Genomic DNA, 13503 nt, shown 5'->3' on the forward strand with positions numbered 1-13503 from the left:
CTTTAATGAACACTTGGATAGAGATGAATAGAATTGCACACAGCTATATCCTACTTAACATTATGAAAGTATCAGTTAGTAAATAGAAGGCTTGAGAAAGACATGTTTTGTGCAAAAGAACAAGAACTAGAAATAAGAAAACTTACGAAGAGCCAGGTTTGAGTTGTCTGAGTAAAGGGCTATGAAGCAGAAACATGTGTTCAGTCCTGTTTCACTGAAAATAGAGAGAATTTTGCACTTGACTCCAGGTGATGCCACATTTCATCTTTGAATTCTCACATGGTTTCTGTCAGAGTCTCTCTCATTGGCTGTAGACTGCATTTGTGACTTCTTCAGGCCCCAGTTTTCCATGAATTTATTTAATGATATTATTAGTCCTTTCAGGCAGGGATTGTTTGTTATTCCGCATAGTATAGGTGGTCAATATATTGGAAACCTGGTTTATGAAATGGTCTGGGTGGTAATGATAACAAATTAAAAAGTTGTATTTTTAAAAAATGATGTGTTATGGTGAGTTTTTAAGATTTGCATAGAGCATTGACAAGGAAAGGTCATCAGGATTCATTACTTCAGTTACCTGCCCTGCCCTAAGGGGAAAAATAACCCTAAATGTCTCAGGTATTTAAAAAAAAAAAAAATCCTGTTGATATCAGTGATAAAAGGTGTCTTTGTGGTTTAATGCATCCATGTTTAGCATCCAATTTGGTGCTGCTGCATGTTTGGCCTCAGTGCAGGGGACCCTTTGGTCTGTCTGCCAGAGTCCATTCAATAACTTCTTAAGGCTTTTTATTACAGGTCCTGGTTATTATTCCCTACTGCCTAAGGCACAGAGGGAGTTTGTGAAACTACCACAGCACTTGCAAATATTTCCTACTTATTTATTGTATATGGCACAGACCTGCTCCCGTTTAAACCATCTGGGACTTTCTGCAGACACCAAAAAGTGGGAAGGATATTTTGCCACAGTAGTTCATTAGTTCAGGTACAATCTGTTTACTTCAAGGTGTCTTATTGACATCATATGTGTATGTGCTTGGAATTGCTTCCTATCCTTGTGGAATCAGTGAGAAATGATCCATTTCCTCCCACAGAGGAGGAAATTTACTCCAGAATTTAAAGTTTCTTCAAATACAAGTGATCCTTAAAATTAATTATTTTGAAAGGATCTGTCGTAGCCTCTGTCTCCCTTTGTACTGGATAATAGAGCTGAACAGGTATAACATGAGGAAGGGGAATGGAAGAAAGACAGACATTATGCAGCCAGGAACAGAGCAGAACAATGAATGCAGCTCCTTATTAAACCACAGATGTCCCAGATGTTTTGTGGAAATTTGAAGCTGATTTTGAGCATTGTTCTTGCTAGCATAGGGCACTCACTGAAAGCCGTTATTCTTCCTTGTGGTCATACTCCTCCAAAGCTGGAGTTAAAAATCCTTTGCAGACATTTAGTCACAGCTTGGTGCCAAGGTAACCTGGGAAACATGAAAAATTACGGAGCACCAGAATTTTACAGCTGTAAGAAACAAAAGAGCTTTGTAAAGTAGGCAAAATCTGTGCCACTTACATGGAGCACTGCCAAAGGGTCAGACCTAGTTTTACTCACTGTGTTTTGAAGTGGAAGGAAGCAGACAGGAATGTTTCCAAGTTTAAAAATTAGCATTTCAGCAGGAATGTTTCCAAGTCTTAAATTTAGCATTTCAGTGTGTATATTAACATTGTGTTCAATTGTTCTGGTTCATCTGCCTGAGAATGGAGCAGTGAAAGGCCACTTTCCCTAGGGGCTCTGCTGCCCTTATTGTGGATCCAGTTAGGCAGTGCTGGGTGGGTGATGCCTCCTTAGAGAAACTTCTGGGCATAAACCTGTGGTGGGAACATTGCTTCCCCAGAGAAAAACCACGGAACAGAGGGTGCTGTACCACGGTAATCCCCATAAATCCTGTATGAAATGCCATGCCTGGTACCACAGACATTCCTAGGACTGGGCTGGAAGGTTATAAAATTACTCTTAAAGCAAGGCCTTCAAATGTAAAGCCAAGCTTTAGGCTGGATTCCTTCAAGTTTTAGCATGCTGACCTTGATTCAGCAAACCATTTAAACTTGTGATTAAAAATGAGTGGCCTTATTGATGTTTATTGTTTAAATAGGTGACACTGGACACTTCAAGAGTGAACCTCAAACTGGCATGGTTGTGACCCCCATTTCAACAGAGGTGGGGGTGCAGAAAGTACTCAGAGGGCATTAATTGTGTTTGAATGTTTGGTCTGGTTCTGGTCTGTGTCAGCACTGTGGGCAGCACAAGCCACAAATGGGAATAATGGCAGTAGAAGCAATAGTAGTGTGCAGTTTATAAAACAATAGCACATGAATATCCAAGCTGATAAAGTCCAATATGAAATTATAAAAATGGATGGTAGGTTTATTTTCTGAGTGCCTGAGAGCCCAGCAAATGGCTTTCACAGTACAACCAACCCCGTGTCCCTGTCACTGAAATTTCAACCCAGTAAAGAGTGCCCAAGAGCTGAATTTTGGTCCTTAAGCCTATGAAGAGGAAGGCTGGATGGGGCCTGGGTGTGGATGCTATCAAACACTGAGAAACAAACACTTGAAGTTTTTCAGGCAATGTGATGATCTTGGAGGTATTTTAAAGGCAATGATGCACAAACTGTGCACACAAGTGTCTATCTAGCATTTTTGGCATGTACTTATCAGGCATTTTGTATTCAAAGCCTTTTCTAGCGATCCTTGATGTTCCATTGGGGTTTGTTTTGGCTGTGATCAGCTGTTGAGACATCATTTTCAAAGAAATAACAAGTCTTCAGTCTCACTGAAAAATGCCAATGCTTTGTAAAATGCACATCTATGCATGAGCAGGCTATGTGGTTTTTTTGCTGTTGCTGTTGGTTTTTTTGCTTGTTTTCATTATTTTCTCTGTATTTTAATTTCATCAGCTACTTCATTTCCAAGTATCTCATTATTTTACAGTGTTATCTGTATCCTAAAAAATCCTGTGTCTGATATAAACTTCATTGTCCCCCTGCTGCTTCCAGCTTTTAAGAATTGAAACCTATTCTTGATGCACATAATAAACATTTCTGAATACACATATTGTCCAAGCTGTGATCAAGATTTTTTTTTTCTTGGCAGAAAATTACTCCTTTGGGAGGAAAATATGTTACCTAACAAGCTGATTCCAATTAGTGGACAGATGGGAGGTGTGATGACCAAAGCTGCATCCTTACATTCTAACTTGGTTGAGGTCATGTCTGATTGTGATACAATGCTGGCTTTGTATTTGTGACACGAACATATTATATTAACATGTGTAGCCTCTGAACACAGGAGCATCACAATATTGGGTAAGTTTTAGTGGTAGCTTAAATTTACTTTTTTTTCTGTGATTTCCTCTGTGGTGAACAGTGGACTGTTTTTGTAACCTTTCTATCTCTAGTGGAGTTTTAGCAGCTAGTTCTTCCCTACAGCCTTTTCTTATCCAAGCAAACCATGGTACCAGAAACCAATTCAGCCTGTGGCTGTGGAGAGGAACACCCTGAGAATACTTGGGATGGGATTTGGCACGCAAAGAAGTCAAATCACTTTTTTGTTTATGTAAGTCTGGTCATGTGATACAAACTGGACATATCCAGCAACAAGCTCTTGGCTACTGCAGCTTTTTTTTTGTCCATACACAATTGTTGTTAGTCTTTTCCTTTCTTAACAAGGCATGAAGTGTTCCCAGTTAGGATGCTTGGGATTTTGAACTTTCTTTGTTTAGGACTTTCTCTGAGAATGTAGAAAACTACTTGGTAATTGCCCCTCTATTGCTTTGTCCAGGGAGTCAAGGGCATGCATTTCTTAGACCCCAGCAGAATAAAATCACAAGCTAAAACACAGAGGACCCCTTTGGAAGGTTAAATCTTAGGTATTGTGATGCCTGACTTCCCTTCTAGAAGAGACCGCTCTGTAGCTTCAGGCCAGAAGTGTGAAATGTTAATTTCCAGCTATTAACTTCCAGGAGAGCTGCTCAGGGCTTTTGCTCACGTGTGTGACCATGAATGGCAGCTTTCTGGGTCCCTACAGCCTGGGCAGAGCAAGAGGAAGCCCTTACCTGGGGGGCAGAAAGCCCCATTACAGGTGGGACACTGTGGTTTAAAATAAGTAGTTCATTACAGAGGTTTTGCTTTTTAAAAGGCCTTGACCCTCCTGTGTTGGTGGAAAGGCTGCCTGGCTTTGTGAGTTTATCACTTAAATGGTTCCAAAACCAGCTTTGAAAAAACAAACTCCTCATTTGAGGTTAATGAGACACAGAGTGGGCCAGTTCATGCTGTACCTTTGTTGTTGCTATTGTTTCAAGGCAGCTCTCTGGATGGCCAGAGTGCAGGCAGCTGCGTGCTGGCTGGTACACCATGGCTTTTCCGTCTTCTCAAGAAAACTTTCTGATATAAAGACATATGATATATGTAAAAAAAAAAAAAACCTTAAGTTTCTGCATAAATTTTCAGAATTAACAAAAAATCCTGAGAGGATACAAGACTCGTGGTTTTTGTGTTTTTTTTTTCCTGTTACTCTTTTTGCTTTGATTTTTGTTTTATTTTGCTTTTGGTGGTGGGGGTGATGTTGTTTTTTACCTCCCATTGTAACTCTGAATGTTCTTCCTAGTGAGCCTGTATAATAGGATAGTATCATTTGCTATGTTGCTGCTGCTACTTTGTGAGTTCTAGTTCCATGACCAGCATCTTGCAGGAATATTCCTTTCAGATACGTGTATATATGTATATATATGCACATGCAGACATAAACAGACAACTTGTTTCAGACATAGACACCTTTTTTATGCTCTCTGTCAATTTTCCAGCATTTCAGTTTAACAGATGGAGTCTACTAAATGACTTCTCTTTCCATTTTGGATTCCTTTTCTGTAGAAGCCTGGCATCTGAAATCCCATCCTGGATGCTAGAGAAGTTATTTCTAAGTTAAAATACAGGAAAGACAAAACTATTCATTGTTTCCAAGTTCCTCTGTTAATTTATCTTGTTTTGTTTTCAGGTCAGAAAGGCCAGAGCAGTAGAGGCTCGATTCAGCTATATGCTGTCCTCACAGAGACCTTAAGATCCAGTATAGGATTTTCTTGTGTTAATTAGACGAGTCTTTGTAAAGAAGAGAAGAGCTGGTAGTTATCCAAATCTTATTTCTGTATGAACATCATGAACTTGCTATTATATACACACAGAGTCAGACAGTGGTATTGTTCAAAAAAAGAATTATGACTTCAGTAAACACCTGGAGACATGAAGAGTGCTATGTGTGGGAGAGCTGTTTTCCTTCAGTACTGCAGCTGATAAATCCCAAAGAAATCCATATCACACAGAAACCCTTCAGCTTCTGAGGGTGAGCCATTGCTATCATTGAGTGCACGTGGTGTAATTAGTAATTCCCCCTCCCTTTTCTGATATGCGAGTTTTTCACAGTGTATGGAATACCAGTTTACCAGTTGGAGAGGAGCCAATACAGGGCTGCAGTTCAGTCTTCCAAGTGAAGAGATCACTGATAGGAAATTACTTGTAACATTCAAAGGCCTGAGTGCCCTAAATGACAGTTGAGCTGTCAACGCTCATTTGCCTGTTTATTATCATGAACTCACAACAATAGTTTTAAATAAAGAGACAGGAAGAGTAGCAAGATTGAGGTTAGTCTGAATATGCCTTTAGTGTAAAAAAAAGTCAGCAGGTAGGAGAAGAGATACCAAGAGGATCCATTAACTTGTATTTGCATGGAGAGGGATCTGGATAACTCCCTGATGCACAGTGAAGAAAAACTGCTCCCCAGAGTCTGTGCTGGCAGTAATTTTCTGGGATGAAAGATGTTGCCTGTTGTCACTGGGAAGGGAGAGCAGTAAACAGAGGGTGCTGTGGCTGACATCCCTAGCACTGACACTACAGCAGGAGAAGAAACATCTGGTGCATCTGCCTTGGGTATAACAATTGCTCTGAAAGCTGCAAATGGGAGCTCCTGGACTGTCAAAGGGGATTTAAACTCCTGTCCCTTTATAAAGTGCTCGTGCTGGAGAATGCAGGCAGGGATGGTAATGAACAGACGGGAACAATTCAGGCCTCTATTTCTAGTCCTGACTGAGTTGGTTTAACACTTTTGACTTTATAAATTGAGTACAGCAAATAAATTACAGTCCTTATCATCAGTAAAAGATTATTTCTTGGCAAATATTTATTGATGGTTGCCAAGTCAAATTTTAAAATATAGGTCGCATGACTTCTATTACTTCTCTGGAGATTGTTTTATACTGTGTTAATTTTCCTCTCTTGGAATCTTTCCCAGTGTGTCACAAGCACCCTGTTGTGTTCATTCTTTTTATTTTAATACAGATTTTTATTTTGATACAGAGTTTCTCATCCAATTTAACATTAATTTTTTCTCTTTGATATTTTTACATTCTTCAGGTATTTACTAGTGTCAGCTTCCCTAAAGTAAGGCTATACCTTCCCTTTGTGTACTAGGTACATTGTGATTCATCTCAAGAATGCATGAAATTTGTGTCATGCTCAACATCCTATTGCTTTGAAAACTGCTTCTTGGTGGCATTTTTTTTTTGCTTCCTTGAAAAATGTCTTACTGTATACTGCTTTAACATGTTGATGCTGTGTGAATTATTTTACCTTTGAGATTTTTCAATAATTTGAGACATTAACAAATCAAAAAAAAAGAACTATTTTTTTGCAAATTGTGTTGTGATTGGTCCTGTGTAGCTGAATGTCAGAAACTTGTCTCAGGGACTCCTGCTTTTGCTTTACAGAATTTCTACAAGAAAGAAACATGGGTGAAAAAGAACCGTGCTGCTTCCTGGAGTAGAACACCAAAACAGTGGTTAGAGCTGCATCAATGATACCTCTGACTTTTCTTCCAGATCACAGAGGGTGATATGCTTACATGATATGCTTACATTCCTCAGTAGAAGAAAGAAATTCTTGTGGGATGTTTGCCTGAGTTTGTGCTGCACAACAATGTTAATGACAGTTAAGATATGCTAGCTTTAGATAGCTCAAAAAACCCAGCTTGCTCAAAGCCAGTTATTGAACCTAATGCTTAAAAAATTCTTAATGCATAGTTTTATCGAAAAACAAAACTCTATGTAAAATGTTTTCTTCAAAAAGTGACTGTAAGAAAAGCAGCCTTGTTTGGAACTGCAAAGGGAAGTACTGATCTGAAGAGAATTTAGGAAACGTTTTCCATGAAGCTTCCCACATCCATATCTTTTTAAGTGAAAGCACAAAGTTTTAAGTTTTCTTTAATGACTTTTGAAACACCATTTTGTAGAAAAACAGCTCTAGGTTGCATAAGTAATAACAGTCATGTGTATTTATCAAGTACTTTAAGATTTCTTCACTTTTAAAAAAAGTGAAGGTAAATTTATAAAATCTAAATGTACAAACAAATTGGTATTGAGATGTTCCTTCTCTGTTTCCCATCAAGGACATAATGAAAACTTTTTGAGAATTATTAAATAAGTTGTTATTATTGTACTTTTGAATAGAAGAGATGGCTAGCACTTAAACATCCACCACTTTGATAAGCTATAGCTGTTTAGTCCCATCATAATGCTCACCAGAGTTTTTCCTATGACTTTGGTGAAATTTACTGGAATCTGGGGGATTTGCACTCTTTTTTTCAGTAGAGAATTTGTCCTGTGGTTTTAGGTTGGCATCCACAGGGAGATAAGATTGAAAGCACACACCTTGCACAGACGTGCTGCTGGAGGCGCCCAGAGTTAGCTGTTTACAAAGGGGAGTGTTTCTCTCTCCACTGCTGCTCTGCTCATGAAGGCACCACCACACTCTGTGTGATCCAGCTCCCTGCTCCTTTCACCCTGGCTCAGGCACATTTTGCATTCTCACAAGGCTGGCACAGGCAGTGGGCAGGTCTCACTCTGAGCTGGGTCTTGGAGAGGTCATCAGAGATCTTAAGAGGCCTGAGAGAAACACCAGTAATAACATACTTGAAGATTATTTCCTTTGGGTGGCATTCCGCTATAGATTTGATTTTTTTTGTCTTTGGATACAAACTTTCTGTTGCAAAAAGAGCTGTGATTTTTAGAAGCTAAATTTCTCCATCAGCTCATTAGGTTCATTTTTAATTCAATTTGCACATAAGATACTTGTAAAAGGGGTTTTCCAATGGCATACATTGAAGTGGGCATCCCTTTTCCAAAGGTTGTCAGTGGCAGTTAAGGTTTTTCTTTTCAGCTTTGAAAGCATCCCCTCTTTGGGCTGTTCAAATCTTATGATGTTTTATTTCTAAGACTAAGGTGCATCTAAACAATAATACCTTTATTCAGGTTAAAGTATTGTTCCAGCACGTGCTGGAGATTCAGATTTGAAGTCCTACATCCATTCGCACAAAAACTTGAATCTTTTCCGATAACCTTTTCTTTTTCAGAAGCCTAATTAATTCAAGCACAAATTATATCTTAATGCAAAGGCACAACTTGCTAGAAAGTGTTGAGAGTTGAAGTAATTTTTAATGTCTATTTCTCCAAGGTTAATAGAATATTTTGCCATACATGCATACATGTAATACCTGTCTTACAGTTTGAAGAGATCATAACACTTCTCATCTACTACTATTATTGTTGGAAGTCTTTACACAAGAGTACTCAGTAGGATCCCATCCTCGGGGAGGAAATTCCCTTACTGCAGTTAGATGGGACCAGTTTTGCATGATGCCTGTGAGGAGTTGCCAAATTGTTTTACAGGAGAAAATTCTCATAGAACAGCACTTTGAAATTATTTTTGCTACTTGTATCTTTGCCTTTTTTGAGATTTCTTTGGGACATAAAGAGGCTGGAATTAGTAAAAGAAGATCAAATGATTGCTTGGCTTAGCAGTCCCAAATCCTCTACACGCTTTTCCAGAGGCAAAAAAATTGGTGTCAAGAAAATAACTGAACAACTTATCTACAAATCACCCCTCTAAGAACTCTTTTTGTATTGAAGCAGAGGATTAACTGGTTTTGTCCCCTCTTTTTGCACATGCTGTCCTTCAACGTTTCAGCAGAAGTGGGGTACAATCGATCAGAATTCATGTTCCTCCTCCCTCTGTGACTGAGGAAACTCAAGTTGTGACTTGCAGCTCCCGGAGCCCTGCAGCCCCATCAGCCCACAGCCTCTCCTGGCTGCCAGCCTGGCACTTGGGATTGTGCTGCTGCAGGCTGGGGCTGTTTGGCAGGAAAGCTCAATCGGTGCAGCTGAGCAGAATTAAAGTGGTGACAAGCGGGTCCCCCTTGTGCAGAGCTTTCTCCCCTGCCGAACAAGAGGCAGATCCTCAGTGGAAGCTGCCATCCGCTTCGCCTCAGCGCTCCAGGAGGCCAGGGCTAAAAAATTCTGCAGTTTCTTGAGTGACTGCCGCACAGAATAAGCTCTTGGAGGAAGGAGATGGCTGACACTCTCTGGGTGTCCTTACGTACCCCTGGCCACAGAGCGTCTTGCAGCCTTTTGACGCGGCTCATGGCGCAGGTGCTGCTGTGCAGTCAGCTGGGCACGTCCCCTCAGGGCCACCACGTCCCGCTTTGGGAACAGGGTGGGTGCTGCTGCACGGCCTGGCCGGGAGGAGGCAGCTCCTGCCGGTGGAGCTGTCCCGGGGCTGTTTGCGGGGGCTCTTGCACCCATCTCCGGCCAGCCCTGGTCACGCTGGGAGCAGCAACAACAAACTCTTACTCGCTGGCAATCAGCTCTCCTGTTTTTCAGTTTCTGTGCTACCGTGGGCCTTGCAGAACAGGTTCCCGGTACAGCCAGTTGTCAGGCTGGTGGCTGACACAACAGCCCACGCTGTGGCACGTGGAGAGGCTCTGGTGTGAGCTGCTGGCTGGGATCTGGCAGGTGTGCCTCGCCTCTCCAGGGCTGCCCTTCCAGGGCAAGGGCCCATTTCCTCACCTGCCGGCAGCTGCCCTACCGCAACTGATTTGGATAAGGCATGATGGCAAATGCTGTCACAGGCGCTGGACCTCAGGTTGAAAAAGCTGCAGAAGGTTGTTTATATGGGAGTGCTGAAGTCTTTCATGGTGGGATTCATCTCCTGACTTCCTGTTGTCAAAAGCTGATCTTGGCTGTCTAGCCTTTCACAGCTATATCTGGAGTTCATTCCATCTCCTACCTAATGTAAGTATTGAGAATAGATCAAAGAACCCATGCCTTTGGAAATACTTCTTTGTCCTCCTCTGACTATAAAGTGAACTTGATTGAGTAGCTCGTCTCTCATCTGCACTGGATCCATGTGGAGCTGCCTTGTGAGTTGATATTCCCATCTGCACGCAAGGATCACAAGAGCTGTCATGTCCTCTATAGATAAACTTATGTCTATTCAACTTTAAAATACATTTCTTGTGGGTGTCTCATCTTGTGAACTGTGTTTAAGAGCCTGCTCTCCTGACAGACAATGGGTTTACAGGGGCCTTTCCAGCAGACTTAACTTTTTCCACCAGACTGAGAGGAATTAATAGGGAACCTATTGCTAGTGTTCATACATATTTTCCCTGCTAACTTTGCAATATTGTAATAGTTAAAAACAGTCCAAATACATGTTGGAATACAATTAAATTTGGCATTGTCAGATGATGCAAAATCTGCTTCATTCTAATGATATTCTGGAAAATGAATCTAAGCTTTTTAAAGTTTTTTTTTTTAAATTGAAATAATTAAGGCATTGAGAAGTAGGCAAAGATAACTGTTTTTCACCTGAGAAGTATGCAAATGAGAATCAACTTATCTGAATAATAGGTTTGATGGATTTCCCATATTCTGAACTCTTTTAAGAGAAAGTGCATTTCAACATATACATTGTTCCCTTGCATTAAAACTAAATTAATTAAACAAGAAGTTAGCATTTAAATAGTAACACAGGAACACTGCATTAAAATGAACATAGAAAATAACACTTTGTTCTGTTGGAATTATTCCTATGAAATGGTAGAAATAAGCCGTGTTTTGATTTGCTTGCCGAGAACAAATATAGACAGCATATAGGCCTGCTGATAAAACAGAAAAATTGAAACTCTAAATTAAGACCCATAATAAATAAATGAATATATAACGATCACAGTAAAATGTGTAAAATTCTGTCAAGCAAAATCCAATAACAAGTGCAAATATGGCAGATAAAATGATTGTCTGCAGTTAACCTGCAAGCTTCAAGGGACAATAACAGCTTGAATATTTATGTACTCAGCCACTTTATTATTTCTTTTAGCTTTCATAACGTGTTTTTAGTTCTGACTAAATGTTATAATTCCATACATTTAATCGAGTTAATTTAGTCTTTAGCAAATCCTTTTTTGTATTTTTATCCAAAAGAAGATAATGAAGGCTTTCCATGCAAACCTCTGCATTGGGGTTGTGGAGCAGAGGGCTCACACCAAAACCGGGTAGATCTCCATGGGCTGTTCATGCCCTTCCAGGAGCTCAGCCATCCCTTGGTGCCGTCCCTTGGTTCCCTGCCGACCCTCCTGCAAGGCACACGAGGTGAAGGCTGGAGGCTGTGGAAGGGCTCAGAGCCCGAGCCCAGCCCGCTGGGCGGGGGCTGGGAGCTCCCTTGGAGAGGTGCTTAACGCAGCTCCGATATTTAGGCATTAGGGGGGGAAAAGAAAGAAAGAAAGAATGAATGAAGAAAACAAGCTGTTCCAGCCGGGCGAGGCTGGCACCGCTGGCAGGCAGGTGCCAGAGCAGTGACAGCATCGGGGACTGCCTTCTTCTGCACTGCTTTGTGTCGGTGGTTGCGGGGAAGTTTTGCAATCGCCCTAAGAAGGAAATCCGAGGTTTAAACCCGGGCGGTGAAGTGCTCCGCCTGCGGAGCCGGCAGCCGGGCTGTGTCCGGGCTCGGGGCGCGGAGCCCGCGGGCCGGGGAGAACAGGCGGCGCTGCTCTGACTCCGTAAGTGCTCTCTGCCCCGGCTCTGCCTCTCCTGTCCCGTCCTCCGCCTGCCTGTTTGTTCACTCGGGGGCTGCCGCTGCTGCAGCCTTGCTGCACGTCCCGTGGTCGCTACACTTGAAAGACTTTACGTAATGTGCAAAGGTACAATTCTGCAAATTAAAAAAAAAAAAAAAAATAAAGGAAAAACACTGTTGGGAGCAGGGTATTTTAGCGCTCCATAGAAAAACTATCCATTACCCCTAATTAATAAATTAAATCCCTTATCATTTTTCTTGCTTCATATAATTATAAATACCGCTGGTGTCCATGATTCACTGGTTTGCCAAAGTTCAGATTATCATAGAGTGGTTATGGAACATGTGATTGCTCGATACGTGTAAGAGAAGATTATTAGCCTGGCACCATAAATAAAAATTATATTTAAAATTTAATATATTGAAAATAAAATAATGTCACTGATTTGGATATTGTTTATTTAACAGAGTCAGATGTTTCACAAAGTTAATCATCAGCAAAATAGAAATCAATAAAGAATGTATTTGCTTTAGAGAACTCTGTCTTCCAGCTCCTATTGGGTAAGTCTGACTTCACCATACTTTAATTATCTATAGCTTACTTTTAATGTTTTTTTTTTCTTTTTTCATTTTTTTTTTAATTTAGAAGCTGCTGAAGATAGTCTAAGGAAGGTTAGGTCCCTTTAGAAATTTCATATGTGGCTTAGTCTGAAATATACATACTTGCGTTTCTTAGTCCCCTCCAACTGGAGTAGGATTTGGAACTAAAATTTACAAAATTCAAGTTGGAGTCCCTATAAGGCTTTATATCTATTTGAGACATTAGTGCCTATTTCCACTTGTTAGGAGTGACCTTTAGGGGATTGTTTGTTTTCTAAGAGTGTTGTCCTTTTTGGCATGGGTGGACATTCCTCAGGGAATCCAGGTATCCCTGGGCATCTTGCTTGGGAGAACGGAACTCTTCCGAGGAGCCGGGTGATGCTTGTGGGTTATCCTGGGACCCTGACACAGCCCCACCACCCTGGTGTCAAAAATCTCCCATAACACTAAGGTGGGCTCCAGTCATGGCTCAGTTGGCCTCAGGGGCCTGCAGGAGGAAGACTTTGAAAGTTCCCATGTGACTGAAACAGTGTAGGACGTTTAAGATTCCAGTGTCTGGAAAATGTTACAGGCCAATTTCTTGTCATATATTCCTCTATACTCTTTTAATATAAGTGCAAATGTATATATTGGAGCTAACTAGTTGATTTTGGTACTATTGCACCAGTTTTCCAACAGATAAATTTGCCAATAGTTTGGGTTTTTTTGTTTTTTTTTTACTTTCTGTCTTTCCAGATGTCTCGGTATTAGCTGCTTTCCCCTGATCAGCTTAATCTACACTGGGCAACACAGCTAAGATGAATCCTTAAATCAGAGCCAAGTTTTCAACTTAAAACTTTTTCAGTCTTATTAAAATACCTACATTTGTCATCTGTCCTGCAGGGGGCTTGTGAAGGTTTGCAGACTTACAGATAGTCATTATTTGCTCCTTTTAATCAGTGCTCTCCTTTCCCTTAATATA

Source organism: Cinclus cinclus, chromosome 4, assembly GCF_963662255.1.
Source record: "Cinclus cinclus chromosome 4, bCinCin1.1, whole genome shotgun sequence".
Classification (NCBI taxonomy): Eukaryota; Metazoa; Chordata; class Aves; order Passeriformes; family Cinclidae; genus Cinclus; species Cinclus cinclus.